Consider the following 13,704-nt stretch of genomic DNA (forward strand, 5'->3'; position numbering starts at 1 on the left):
CAGAATTGGCTGTAACCAGTCAAGCAGATCAGTTCCAAGTGTATGTGAGTATTATCTACATAATATCTGATATAATTATATTGTAATTGACAAAATGACAATTTTGCAATAATTATAATTAAGTCATTTCGTCAATTGCTACTTATCGGATATGTTTCATTTTTCTTCAAACAGTTCTTAGTTAATCCTCTGTGATTGATGTGTATATTGTGTATAAAATTAAGGACTTTCATTACAGGTAAAGCCTATGTAAAGATCTCCATATTTTATATCTACCTCAATCATGTAGTGAAGGACTAAATGAGATGTATTTAAACAATAACGATATATGATATGTTGTTATAACAGATACGTCACACCCCTAGCAATGATATTAGTGACACATAAGAATCATTCCTCTTGACACGATTAAATGGACACCCTCATTCACTTGGATCTGACCTGTTTGACTGGTTCCAACCATTTCTGCTGGTAAGAACTTGGTACGCCCATTTTATCCATGATAAGAACGTGTCACTCCGTTTAGTTAGCATGGCCGGATTGTCTTGTTTGAAAAACGTTGTTTCTATTGATAATTATCTTGTAGGTGTCGTTGACGTCTTTGACTATGGATCGAAAAGAGATAACCAAACAACTAGTAATTAACTGTATTGGATCATTATAAAAATGTCAACAACAAAAAAGATGAAGGAGAAAATGGAGAATGCAGCATGAATGACTCTTATACAGATTTGTATCAACAATAAAACCGTATGTCAGAACGTTACTACTATCCTAGAATGATAATGTGGCGGGAGCTTTCAACAAGATACATTTATTGAGATTTTCTAACAATCAGCAGATCTATTTTATTGTGATTTATCCATTACTTACGTTTGGGTTCATGATTTGATAGAACGACAAGAAATCTAACATTACATTGTTGTACATTTGCAGAATTGCAGACAATATGCGATAAAGTTAAACGTTCTCACAGTAATTTTTATAATTCAAAATAGGACTTACACATTGTATTTCTGTTTTCAATCATACAGCTTTTATTCAATGATAGATGTAATTTGTGTTCTGAGAACATAAATAAAACTGGCTGATACCTCAGAATAGACTACGGTGCTTACCTAACATTTACCTGGGGACATATCTTATCAATTACAGTTCACCATCTATAGTCGTATATTGTGTAAGGTTGTTTACTACTGTACTATACGAAAGACACACAAATAATGTATCATTAGAGATTGATACAGTAAACACTGAATATTGAATATAAATAACACACCATACAGCTGATTTGGGCATCAAACGGCATTGTGTTAAATATAAATATGTACAATCTAATTAAAATTGGACGTGTAATTCCCGCTCCTCTACAATCCTTTGTGATACATTGTGCCATTGCAATACATGATGAACATGTATTGCGGTGTATTGCGATTATTACAAATCTTATTTTAATAAGATTGAGGTGGAGTATGAACAAGATTTTATTGGTTCTATTGAATTACTCGAAAAGACTTAACTCAGTTCTTATCAGTACTATATGACGTTTGGTGGTTTTTACTTTACGATGTGAAGTTAAACGTATCTGATAATTATTGACACCTGTTACACACGATTCCCACTTATTGTTTTTCATTTCCAGTAAATAAGACATGGATTACTTTGCGGGGTTGATACACATCCCGTCTTTACTTTAATAGATGCTCAGGCACATTTTTTTTAATTTTCGTATTATACTCCTTGATTTCCATACCTTGGTTTGTAACATTACTGACGAGAGCTAGAACTGCGGAACAGCAGTCGCGTCTTACCATAATTCTTTTGATATAGTACAAGATTAATGCATGGTTTTAAAGGTGATAATTGTCTTCCGATATCACTATCAGATTTAGATGTTATATTTATTACTAATACCTCGTAACTGTGTAATGATATATCATTGAAATACTTCGTATCTGATAATCGATAATTTATCATATTTAATATGTAATAATTATTTTTCCATTGTTTGTACGAAGAATGCGGCTTTCTGATTGGTTGAGATTTATTTTTCATACCACTATGAAAACAAATCCGAGAATGGCGAGAAAAATGTGACGTCACAATACGACAATTGACGTTGCGTATTGATTTGAGAAAACGAATCCCATATAAAACCAGTAAAATTGTACATAAAACATGTTTTAAATTAGAAAATTATTTTCAAAAAATAAATATAAGCGTTGATGTCAATTAATTTTTTAGTTTCATCGGGGTATGAAAAAAGTTTTGTTTCTACGCGGATTCATACAGTTGCAAACAAATTTTTTTTCATACCCCGATGAACCAAAAAAAAAAAAAATTGACATCAATGCTTAAATGTACATGTATATATGTATCGGCAGTTCAACAAAATGTTTATCAGTATGTTATCAATTTTATCATTCTTTGTTTTTTGTCATGCGCTTTTTATTGTGTCTTAACCAAGGGGAAACTAATTGCTGACAATAAAAAGATGTATCATTCTTCAAAGCAAATGTTTTGAATATAAAATGTTTTTGGCCAGTGTGGGGGTCGAACCCACGACATTCGCGTTATTAGCACGACGCTCTAACCGACTGAGCTAACCGGCCGACATATCAGATGTTTGATATCAACTTAACTAGCTGTCGGGCACGCCACATGATAGATGATTATGTAATGGTAGTCATATAAGTGTGACTGATAACATTTCTCTCGACATACATAATTTCATACTTTGTATGGTTCGATATGCTTACATACAATGGCGTGCATTTTTTTTTTTTTTCAGAATATAGGTCTAATATAAATGAAATGTATGTGGATGTATTTAAGAAAGAAGATATATGGATTCAGCATCCTACATTGCGTATTCGAATATGTATCAACGCTGTCAATTACAGATTAATAATTGAATTATATAAACAGGTGTTAACAGGAGGCCCAGGGGCCTTAACGGTCATCTGACTTTCATCGAGGTTTACAATTTTGCTTTGAATATGAAATACAGTAAACAAAAACTTTGAACAATAAGTGAAAATATTTACACATCAAGATATTGAAATGATCTAACAATACTGTTTGTTGTATAAGTAATGTTGTATAGACCTTTTTTGTGTTTTAAACGTTAATGCTAGGTCGATGATGTCTCACATATAAATAACAGTACAGTTCTCCTTTTGGGTACTGTCCCAATAGGTTAGACGTGTCTCATTTATATGAATTATTATTGCCTTCTCCCAAAAATCTTTCACACCAATTTTGGTAACAATCCACCCAAAGGTCTAGAATGAACATGGTTACAAAGCAAAATTTCAGCAAAGTTCCCATTTGGGGCCCCACAAATCAGACCCCATGGGTCTCAACAGCCCCATTTATATAAACCATGACAGCCCTCATCAACGATGTTACACACTAATATTGGTTTTAAATCACCAAGGGTTAATGGGGGGTTAGAGTTTTAAAGCAAATTTTCACCAAAGTTCACATTTTTGGGCCTGCCCCTCTGTCCCCAAGGTAAGGACCTGCTCCTTTTATGTAAAATATGTCACCCTCCCCCAATAATCCAACCAAGAGTAAGATGGAGTAGAGTTTTAAAGCAAAATATCAGCAAAGTTCCCTCTATGGAGCCCTATCCCACTGGTACCAAGGGTCAAACCAGCTTTAGTTATATGAAATATGATTTTACTCACCTACGGATGTTTCACACAAAATATAGTTATAATCCACTTCAGGATTAAGAAAGTATAGGGTTTTAAAGCAAAATTTCAGCAACTTTTCCCTTTTTGATCGCCGTCCTATGTCCCAAGGGGTCGGATCAGCCACATTTATATCAAATATGATCGCCCTGCAAAATGATATTTCACACCAATTTTTGGTAGTAATCTGTTTTTGGGTTGAGGAGAGGTCACGTTTGAAAGTGAAAGCTGGACGGCGACGGGCGGAGCATGATAGCTATAGGTCTTACTGCCCTTAAGGTCAGATTACATAACTAGTGTAGCGTGCCCTGGAGGCGGTTGAGAAGATTAATATTTGCTTTGATTACATATCAATATGTCGGCCGGTTAGCTCAGTCGGTTAGAGCGTCGTGCTAATAACGCGAATGTCGTTGGTTCGACCCCCACACTGGCCAGTGTATTTTTGCGATAAAATAATTTTAATTTTCCGTTCATCTATTTATATGTCTCGTTTATGTTCATTTAGAACTAATTACTTTTTTTTTAATTACTTTTCGTCCTTAAACTTATGACCATATCGTTGTTCACACGGTATATATTTGGATGATACACATTGGCACACTTCACAAACTGAAAGAAGGTAATGTCTTATTACATACAAAATGTAAATGATCTCCACTAATGAGAGATGGAATAACATTTTTTAGAAATAGATTTATGTACAAACAGATTTAATGTCGATTAAAAAAATGTCGTTATTAATAATTGGTTGTTATGTCTTCATTCTCTGTTTTTCCCTATTGTCAGACACGAAGTAATCATGTAAGTTATAACCGATTACATCATTAGTGGATGTATCTGAGCATTATCTTCATAATATCTGGTATATTGTCATTGACAAATGACAATTTAACAATAATTTTAAAGGAAAAAAAACAGAAAAAAAATTAATAATAATAATTATTCTAATGAAGTCATTTCGTTCATTGCACCATATCAGATATGTTTCATTTTTCTTCAAATACTTCTTAGTTAACCTCTGTGATTGATGTGTATCATTACAGGTAAAGCCTATGTAAAGATCTATATTCACCTCAACCAGGTAGTGAAGGACTAAATGAGACGTATTCAAACAATAAAGATACACATGCATTGACTTCAAAGATTTTATTCACAAATTCAGACACACTAATATGTGCAACAAAAGATCACATACAGTATACTCGTTGCATTTTTGCACTTTATAACATATCATAAAACGGTATCATACATACACTGACATAATTATGCACTACTCCACTACCCATCCATTTGATCATATAATAATATAAAGCGGTACACTTTTGATGTCTTACCATTATTATCGTCACACGTTTTCCACTTATCATACAATAGTAGAATATACACTATCAAATTAATCCTATATAATGTGTTGTTATAAGGTAACAGATACGTCAAAACCCTAGCAGTGATATTAATGACACATAAGTATTGCCACAAGAACCATCCGCTTGACACTTAAATGGACGACCTCATAGAAAATGTTCATTCATTTGGAACTGACCTGTTTGACTGGTTCCAACCATTTCTGTTTGTAAGAACTTGTTACGCCCATTTTATTCATGATAAGAACCTGTCACTCCGTTTAAAAACACGTGTTTTCTATTGATAATTAACTTGTAAGTGTCGTTGACGTCTTTGACTATGGATCGAACAGAGATATGTTGTTTGGAAATAACAAAACAACTAGCCATTATCTGTTTTTGGTCATTATAAGAAAAATGAAGGAGAAAATGAAGAATGCAGCATGAATGACTCTTACAGACTTGTATCAACAATAAAACCGTATGTCAGAACGTTACTACTATCCTAGAATGATAATGTGGTGGGAGCTTTCAACAAGATACATTTATTGAAATTTTCCAACAATCAGCAGATCTATTTTATTGTGATTTATCCATTACTTACGTTTGGGTTCATGATTTGATAGAACGACAAGAAATCTAACATTACATTGTTGTACATTTGCAGAATTGCAGACAATATGCGATAAAGTTAAACGTTCTCACAGTAATTTTTATAATTCAAAACAGGACTTACACATTGTATTTCTGTTTTCAATCATACAGCTTTTATTCAATGATAGATGTAATTTGTGTTCTGAGAACATAAATAAAACTGGCTGATACCTCAGAATAGACTATGGTGCTTACCTAACATTGACCTGGGGACATATCTTATCAATTACAGTTCACCATCTATAGTCGTATATTGTGTAAGGTTGTTTACTACGTTACTATACAAAGGACACACAATTAGTATATCATTAGTGATTTATGCATTAAACACCGAACATTGAATACAAATAACGCATCATACAGCTGAATTGGGCATGGAATGGCATTGTGTTAAATATATTTATATATAATTTGGACAGGCATATTATTTTTTGTCTTTAATGTTAGAAATAGTCTTATATAAATGATATGGGACGTTTCACTGTTGCCAACATCCCATCTGTATATAGGACCCACAAAGTGACATTCTGAAATGAAATTATGAGGGTTTATTAAAAAAAGAACAAACATCATCCTTCATTGCGCAATCGAATCTGTATATCATCGCTGTTAATTACAGATAGATGATTGAATGATATAATACATGTATGTGAACAATAGGCCCAAGGGTTTTGACGGTCATCTGACTTTCATCGAAGTTTGCAATTTTGCTTTGAATATGAAATACAGCAAACAGGAACTTTGAACAATAAGTTAAAAAAAAGACACATAAATATATTGAAATGAGCAATGTTGTATAGACCTTTTTTTGTGTTTTGAAATTTAAAGCCAGGTCGATGATGCCTCACTTATAGATTACAGTAAAGTTCTCCTCTTAGGACCCTGTCCCTCTTTCCTGATGGGTTAGACCTGTCTTATTTATATAAATTATGATTGCCCTCTCCCAATAATATTTCACACCAATTTTGGTAGAAATCATCCAAAGCTTAAGCTGAGTAGGTTTTCAAAGCAAACTTTCAGCAAAGTTCACTTAGGGGCCTTGCCATTCAGGCCCCACGAGTAACACAAGCCTCATTTATATAAACCATGACTGCCCTCCCCAACGATGCTTCACAATGAAATTGGTTGTGAATCAACCAAGGGTTAAGTAGGAGTAGAGTTGTAAAGCAAAATTTCACCAATGTTGCCGTTTTTGGTCCTCCCCCTCTGTCGCATGGGAAGATACCTGCTCCATTTATATAAAATATGGTCGCATTTTCCCAATGATGTTTCACACCAAATTTGGCTGTAATCCAACCAAGGGTTCAGTAGGAGTAGAGTTTTAAATCAAATTTTCAGCAAAGTTCCCTTTTTGCAACCACACCCACTGGCACCAGAGGTCAGAGCAGCCTAAGTTATGTAAGATATGATTTCACTCCCTCAAGGAGGTTTCAGACAAAAGTGGTTATAATCCACTTAAGGATTAAAAATTAGTAGGGTTTTAAAGCAAAATTTCAGCATATTTCCCCCTTTTGAACACCGCCTCGCTGTCCCAAGTGGTCGGTTTTGCCTCATTTATATCAAATATGATCGCCCTCCAAAATGATGTTTCACAGCAAATTTGGTAACAATCACTTTTTGGGTTAAGGAGCGTTTTTTAAAGCAAAAGTTTAACGGACGGCGGAAGACGACGGAAGGAGCATAATTGCGATAGGTCATCCTGACTGACCCTTTGGGTCAGATGACTTATACGTGAAGCGTGCCTTGAGGGCGGTTAAGGAGATTAATGTTTCCTAAAGTCATTTATAACGGCTATATATCTACACGTACTTATATCGGCCGGTTAGCTCAGTCGGTTAGAGCGTCGTGCTAATAACGCGAATGTCGTGGGTTCGACCCCCACACTGGCCAGTGTATTTTTACGTTAAAGGTTTCCGTTCATTAATTCACATATGTCTCGTTATTGTTCATTTATAACTCATTTCGTTTTTTATTACTCTCCGTCCATAAACCATATCGTTGCTCACATAGTATATATACACATTAAACTTCACTTAAACTGAATTAGGGTTATTTATTACTACATACAAAATGTACCTGATCTCCTTTGAATGATAGATGGGATAACATTTTTAACATAGATAGATAAACAATTAAATTTATTGTCGATTTTAAAATGCTAGATATTCAGAGCCCTGCGTTTGGAAGGATAAGAAGTATTTAAATGTACCAATTAGTTTCAGTTATTTACCTAATAATTGATGACATTAAGAGACAACAACTATTTTCGTCATGATGCACATACAATTAACAAATTAGGAACAGAAGACACAAAATAAATACAGATCCCTCATTAAACTTCGTGCAATTAAGATGTCAAAAAAAAATTTGCTAACAATAAAATGGTTTATCATTCTTCAAAGCAATTGTTTGAAATATAAAATGTTACTGGCCAGTGTGGGGGTCGAACCCACGACATTCGCGTTATTAGCACGACGCTCTAACCGACTGAGCTAACCGGCCGACATATCCGAAGTTTGATATCTACTTAGCTAGCTCTCGGGCACGCTACACCGCTTGATAGATGATTTTGCAATGGTAATCATATAAGTGTAACTGATAACATTGCTCTAGGCATACATAGTTTTATACTTTGTATGATTCGATATGCTTACATACAATGGTGTTCATTAGTTTTCATTTCAGAATATAGGTCTTAGGCTTTCTCAATGCAAGGTAAATAATTCTACTGCACTTACGAGGTATACATTTATTGAGATTTTCAAACAATCAGCAGATCTATTTTAATGTGATTTATCCATTACTTACGTTTTAGTTTATGATAATAGAACGACAAGAAATCTAACAACATTGTTGTACATTTTCAGAATTGCAGTCAATATGCGATTAAGTTAGATGTTCTGACAGTAACTTCATAATTCCTGTCTGTTAATCGATAATTTATCTTATTTGATATGTAATATATACATCGGCAGCTGAACAACATGTTGATCAGTATGTTATCAATTTGTCATTTTTTTTTGTTCTAACCGACTGAGCTAACCGGCCGATATATAAGAAATTATGTATATTGACACAAACCAACAACAACAAAGAAAGGACTAACGCGACTGACCTTGTCATAACCACATTGATCTGATAAGAGTTTATTACGTGCCGTTTGGTTAGCACGACAGGTTCATTTCGTTTGAAAATGTGTTTATTGATATTTCGTTCGGGTCCTGTAATGAGCACATCATGACTTCACAGTAATATACATCAGATAAACAACTGTGTCGCGATATAACGAAGATGGTGACATTAACAAAAAGATGAATAATGAAAAATGGCTACATTTTACTTCCTAAGAAAGATACCATGTTGGAAATTTCGGAAAACTAGGCAACTTCCCAGATCTGCTGAGGAACACAAACTTAAATATAGAAATAAAAACGTTACAAAATCCGGTTAGCTCAGAAATTCTTAGCAGATTGATGTGTTTATGACAAGGTCAGTCGCGTCAGTCTTTTCTTTGTTGCTGGTTTGTGTCAATATACATAATTTCTGATATATCGGCCGGTTAGCTCAGTCGGTTAGAGCCTCAGTCGGTTAGAGCGTCGTGCTAATAACGCGAATGTCTTGGGTTCGACCCCCACACTGGCCAGATATTTTCATATTTAAAACCATAAAATTGGTTTTACTATCGGGGATACAATTACTTGTTTGAAACTTGTTAAGTCACGTGCATGAATGAGAAGAATTTCATATCCTCCAAAACATGATTAATTAAAATTCATAATATATTTCCAAATCGTCAATCATATATCCACGTTAGAAACAAGCAATTTAAAACTTACTTATCTACATGGAGCTCTCATTAAACACGTTTTTGTAGCGACAGGATTACATTCAGTAATCCAATATTATAGAATAAAAATGTTTAGGAAAAATGAAAATGAAAAAGGGAATATACTAGCACGCCACTACAACTGACTTAGCTTTCCGGCCAACATATGTGACTTGATGGTTCTGTTACCCTATTTACTTTACTCATATTACAATATAAAATGTACAATGTACATCACAATACTTCATTGTCATTAAAGATGTCCTATTCATTAGGTTACATTGGACTGGATCACAATAGTATACCCATTATACGTAACTTAATGCTATAGAGAACATGAGTGCAATTTTGTCGGCCATAACTGGGTTTTTTTCACCATGATGGCACACAGTGACTGTTAATATAATTTTAACAACTAGACCACCATCAGCATCTCTACCATCATACATTCATTTTGAACTGACCAGTTAGACGGTTTCGAGCCATATTTGCTCCGGTTGTAAAAACTTGGCCAAATTAGTTAAGAGGATTGTAACTTTCCGTTTAGGACCAGTTCTTCCAGTTTGAAATACACTTTAGTTGTGTTCATTAGTATTCCTCTTGGATCCTGAACACGAAAACGGCGCGACATATGATGACACAGCTCAGTGACATGATTAAATGTAAAACTATAAGAATAACACTTTCTGTCTTTCGGTTCAAAACACTTCAAAAATACTTCAGAATTGGTGATGCTTTCAACTCTAGATATTCGGTTCTCCTCCATCGAGCGGTCCAAGGTCGGGAAAATAAAGGGCGATATAAGAAGGTCAATAATGGTTCGGGGAACAAAAGGTGATATGTCATGGTCAAAAATGGGTCGGGCAATAAAATGTTATATAGGAAGATCAATAATGGGTCGGGGAATGAAAGGTGATATACCAAGGTAAATATACCAAGGTCAATAATGGGTCGGGCAATAAAGGGCGATATACCAAGGTCAATAATGGGTCGGGGAACAAAGGGCGATATACCAAGGTCAATAATGGGTCGGGGAACAAAGGGCGATATACCAAGGTAAATAATGGGTCGGGGAACAAAGGGCGATATACCAAGGTCAATAATGAGTCGGGCAATGTTCAATGTTTTATTTACTTTAAGCCTTACGGCTAATAGGCATACTAAAAGATTACATCATATAATTTACAATCCTTAATATATAATACAAATTAACGAAAGATGGACAGCATTGATATAATTACTTTACATATACAATAGATCTATCAAAATATATCATATTAAAAATAAATATTAAATAAGGTTACAGATGTTTAACATTTCTGAGAGGCAATATCGAATGGATAAGTGAGTGGAGTATACAATAGTGTAGTCAGGGGATAGAAGGCTATAACCTTGGTAAACTTATATCAGTGAAAACAATATAAGCTAAAGCTGAGATCTAGAACGTGCTGTAAATCACAATTTCAAGTACTTCCCTAAATTACAAAGCTCTTTCCTGTTACGTACAGACAACAGCTGGATAAGTTTATAAGTTTCGATTATCTTTATAGAATGGACATATTGAAAATAAATGAAACTCGTAATTTCGAAATTAATTTTATATATATATCTGGAATAGACTTTGTTAGATAAAATTGTAACGTATAGCTATCAATAAGGAACAACAAGCATTTTGACGACATTTCAACAAATTCATTTTTAGCTTGAATAAAATTATCTATCAGATCGACGCTGCTTAAAACAATGTAAAAACACCCTTTCATTATCGACATAATGAGTAAACCAAACATCACCGAAACCAGAAGACTGTAATAAATTTATAACTTCACAACGCCAATTACAGTTTCTGTGATTACAATCATGCATTTCGTCATAAATTGACTTTTAAAACACAATTATCATATTTACTTAATTTCAACCAATATTGAATAATTCGATATTTTCTGGTTATATGTAGAGGCAGGCGTCCTAATTCAGTATAAACCATAAAATATGGCGTACTCTTCTTAACATACAATATTCGTTTAAAAAAATCAATATGTACTTTCTCTACAGATTCCGCAGCATTAAAACCCCATGTTTCGCAACCATAATTAAGAACAGAGGAGGATACATAAACATTAAAAACATTCAGTTTAAACTACATTAAGGGACAAACTATTACAAATACGTATTACATTATACATACAATTTCGACCTTGTTCAGCGATTGTTGATTGTGTTTTTGTAAATTTCCCATCAAAGTTAAACAGTACACCAAGAGAGGTAAATTTATCAACAATTTCTATTTCATTGTCATTAAATTAAAAAGTCTATCACGTAATTTTCAGCCATTACGGAATACAATAATTTTTGTTTTCTCTGTATTAACGGTAAGCTGCCCTTTGTCACTGTATTGTTTTAGAGAGTCTAACATTTTCTGCAAACAAGAAGCAGATTCTGAAAAGAGGACAGTGTCATCTGCATACATCAGAAGGAACAAAGATATATCTCTTAGGAATAAAGCGTCACAGGAGGTGTTAATAAACTCATTTTCTAATTCATTCACATACATGGAGTAAAGAAAGGGAGATAACCCCTCCCCTTGCATCAAGCCTTGTGAGGTTGCAAAAAATGCAGACAGTTCAGATTTGTACCCAACACATGACTTTAACCCGTCATATAAAGATCTCAAAGTATTTAGTAGTTTTCCTCGAATACCTTTTTGAAAAAGCTTTAAAAATAATCTATTTATATATACACTATCGAAGGCCTTACGATAATCAACAAAACAACAGTAAAGCTTACGCTTGTTAGACAACGTTTTATCAATAATACCATGTAAGGCAAAAATAGCATCATTAGTTCCAAAACCAGGCTTAAACCCGAATTGGGCATCTGATAATATTGTACTCTTTAGACCATTCTAAACGTCTATTATTCAAAACACAAGTAAATAATTTAGAAAGGCAACTTACCAATGTGATTCCTCTATAATTATTTGTATCATTTGCATCACCGTTTTTGAACAAAGGAAAAATAATACCCTTATACCAGACTGAAGGGAAGACGCCCGAATCAAAGATTACATTAAAATGTTTTGAAAGAATAGGAGTAAATGATTCCTTATGTTTGACAAAAAAAAAACCCATTAAGAATGTTATCAATTCCAGGCGATTTACCTAGTTTAGCAGTCAGACTTTTTCTTAAGAAATTGATAAAAAAAAGTTTAGGGTTTCTTCTACGTAATAAACTTATACGATCACTTTCTGATCTAAAATACTTATGTTTTACACGTCTTTCATAGTATTTATATTTACGCTTGGCTTCGACAAGAGACAGTCTGTTCACAGGACTTCTATCGGAATTAAAAGAAGATAAACTGCGTCGATATAAGCTGTAGAGTCGTCTGCAATTATCGTCAAACCAAGGTTTGTAGACATGATGTTTTGTTTGATATACAACATGGGCTAAATATATCATTTATGACAGATGAAAAACGGTCAACACCATGATCTACTGAGACTAGTGAGGACTGCATGTCATTAACAATATTATGTTATAATTCTATGTTGGCAATAAAGGGCGATATACCAAGGTAAATATACCAAGGTAAATAATCGGTTGGGGAATAATGTCTTACAATGAGAACATCAGGGTAGGGTGTTTTTGGTTATAATACGGTACTCAGGACAAATACAGTCGGTCTAGACAAACATGATTGGGAATTAAGAATGTCGGTAACAGGACTGTTCATGTCTTTAGGGTATAAAAGGCGGCTATGACAAGAAGGGATTTGTCTCGGGAAAACTGGTTAATGGTAATACGGTTAGCACGTGACAGTAGACAGATAGTAGGCCTTGACAGGAAAGGGTGACTCAAGTCGGGTCATGGAAGGTAGTGATTGACAGGAAAGAATAAAACAAATTTTGTATAAAGGTATGTCTTTTGCTTTGATTAAGGAAAGTTTGTAAGTGATAATAATCGAGGAAATAAATCAAGGTGTTTTCTTTTTCTGTTATAGACATGAGCTTTAACAATTATTTCGCGTTATTATAAACCCGTATATACTCGGTCCTTAAATCACCTTGTCCTAATGTGACGTAATAATAAGCCAAACCAGCTTGGTTATAGTCTCGGTATGGCAGTGAGAAATTAAACCTAGCAACATTGTTGTAAAACTTACAATATTTATGATATCCCG

General features: G+C 34.0%; 4 non-coding genes across 4 annotated transcripts; 2 read left to right on the plus strand and 2 right to left on the minus strand.

The window, feature by feature from the left end:
* Positions 1–2,538: 2,538 nt before the first annotated feature.
* Positions 2,539–2,612, minus strand: Trnai-aau. The gene has a single exon. It is a non-coding gene; the product is annotated as a tRNA-Ile (tRNA).
* A 1,446-nt stretch (positions 2,613–4,058) lies between these two features.
* Positions 4,059–4,132, plus strand: Trnai-aau. Its single transcript has one exon. It is a non-coding gene; the product is annotated as a tRNA-Ile (tRNA).
* Positions 4,133–7,511: 3,379 nt separating this feature from the next.
* Positions 7,512–7,585, plus strand: Trnai-aau. The gene has a single exon. It is a non-coding gene; the product is annotated as a tRNA-Ile (tRNA).
* Positions 7,586–8,123: 538 nt separating this feature from the next.
* Positions 8,124–8,197, minus strand: Trnai-aau. The gene has a single exon. It is a non-coding gene; the product is annotated as a tRNA-Ile (tRNA).
* Between the last annotated feature and the right edge of the window lie 5,507 nt (positions 8,198–13,704).

The sequence above is a fragment of the Pecten maximus genome, chromosome 7 (genome assembly GCF_902652985.1).
Source record: "Pecten maximus chromosome 7, xPecMax1.1, whole genome shotgun sequence".
NCBI classification, from domain to species: domain Eukaryota; kingdom Metazoa; phylum Mollusca; class Bivalvia; order Pectinida; family Pectinidae; genus Pecten; species Pecten maximus.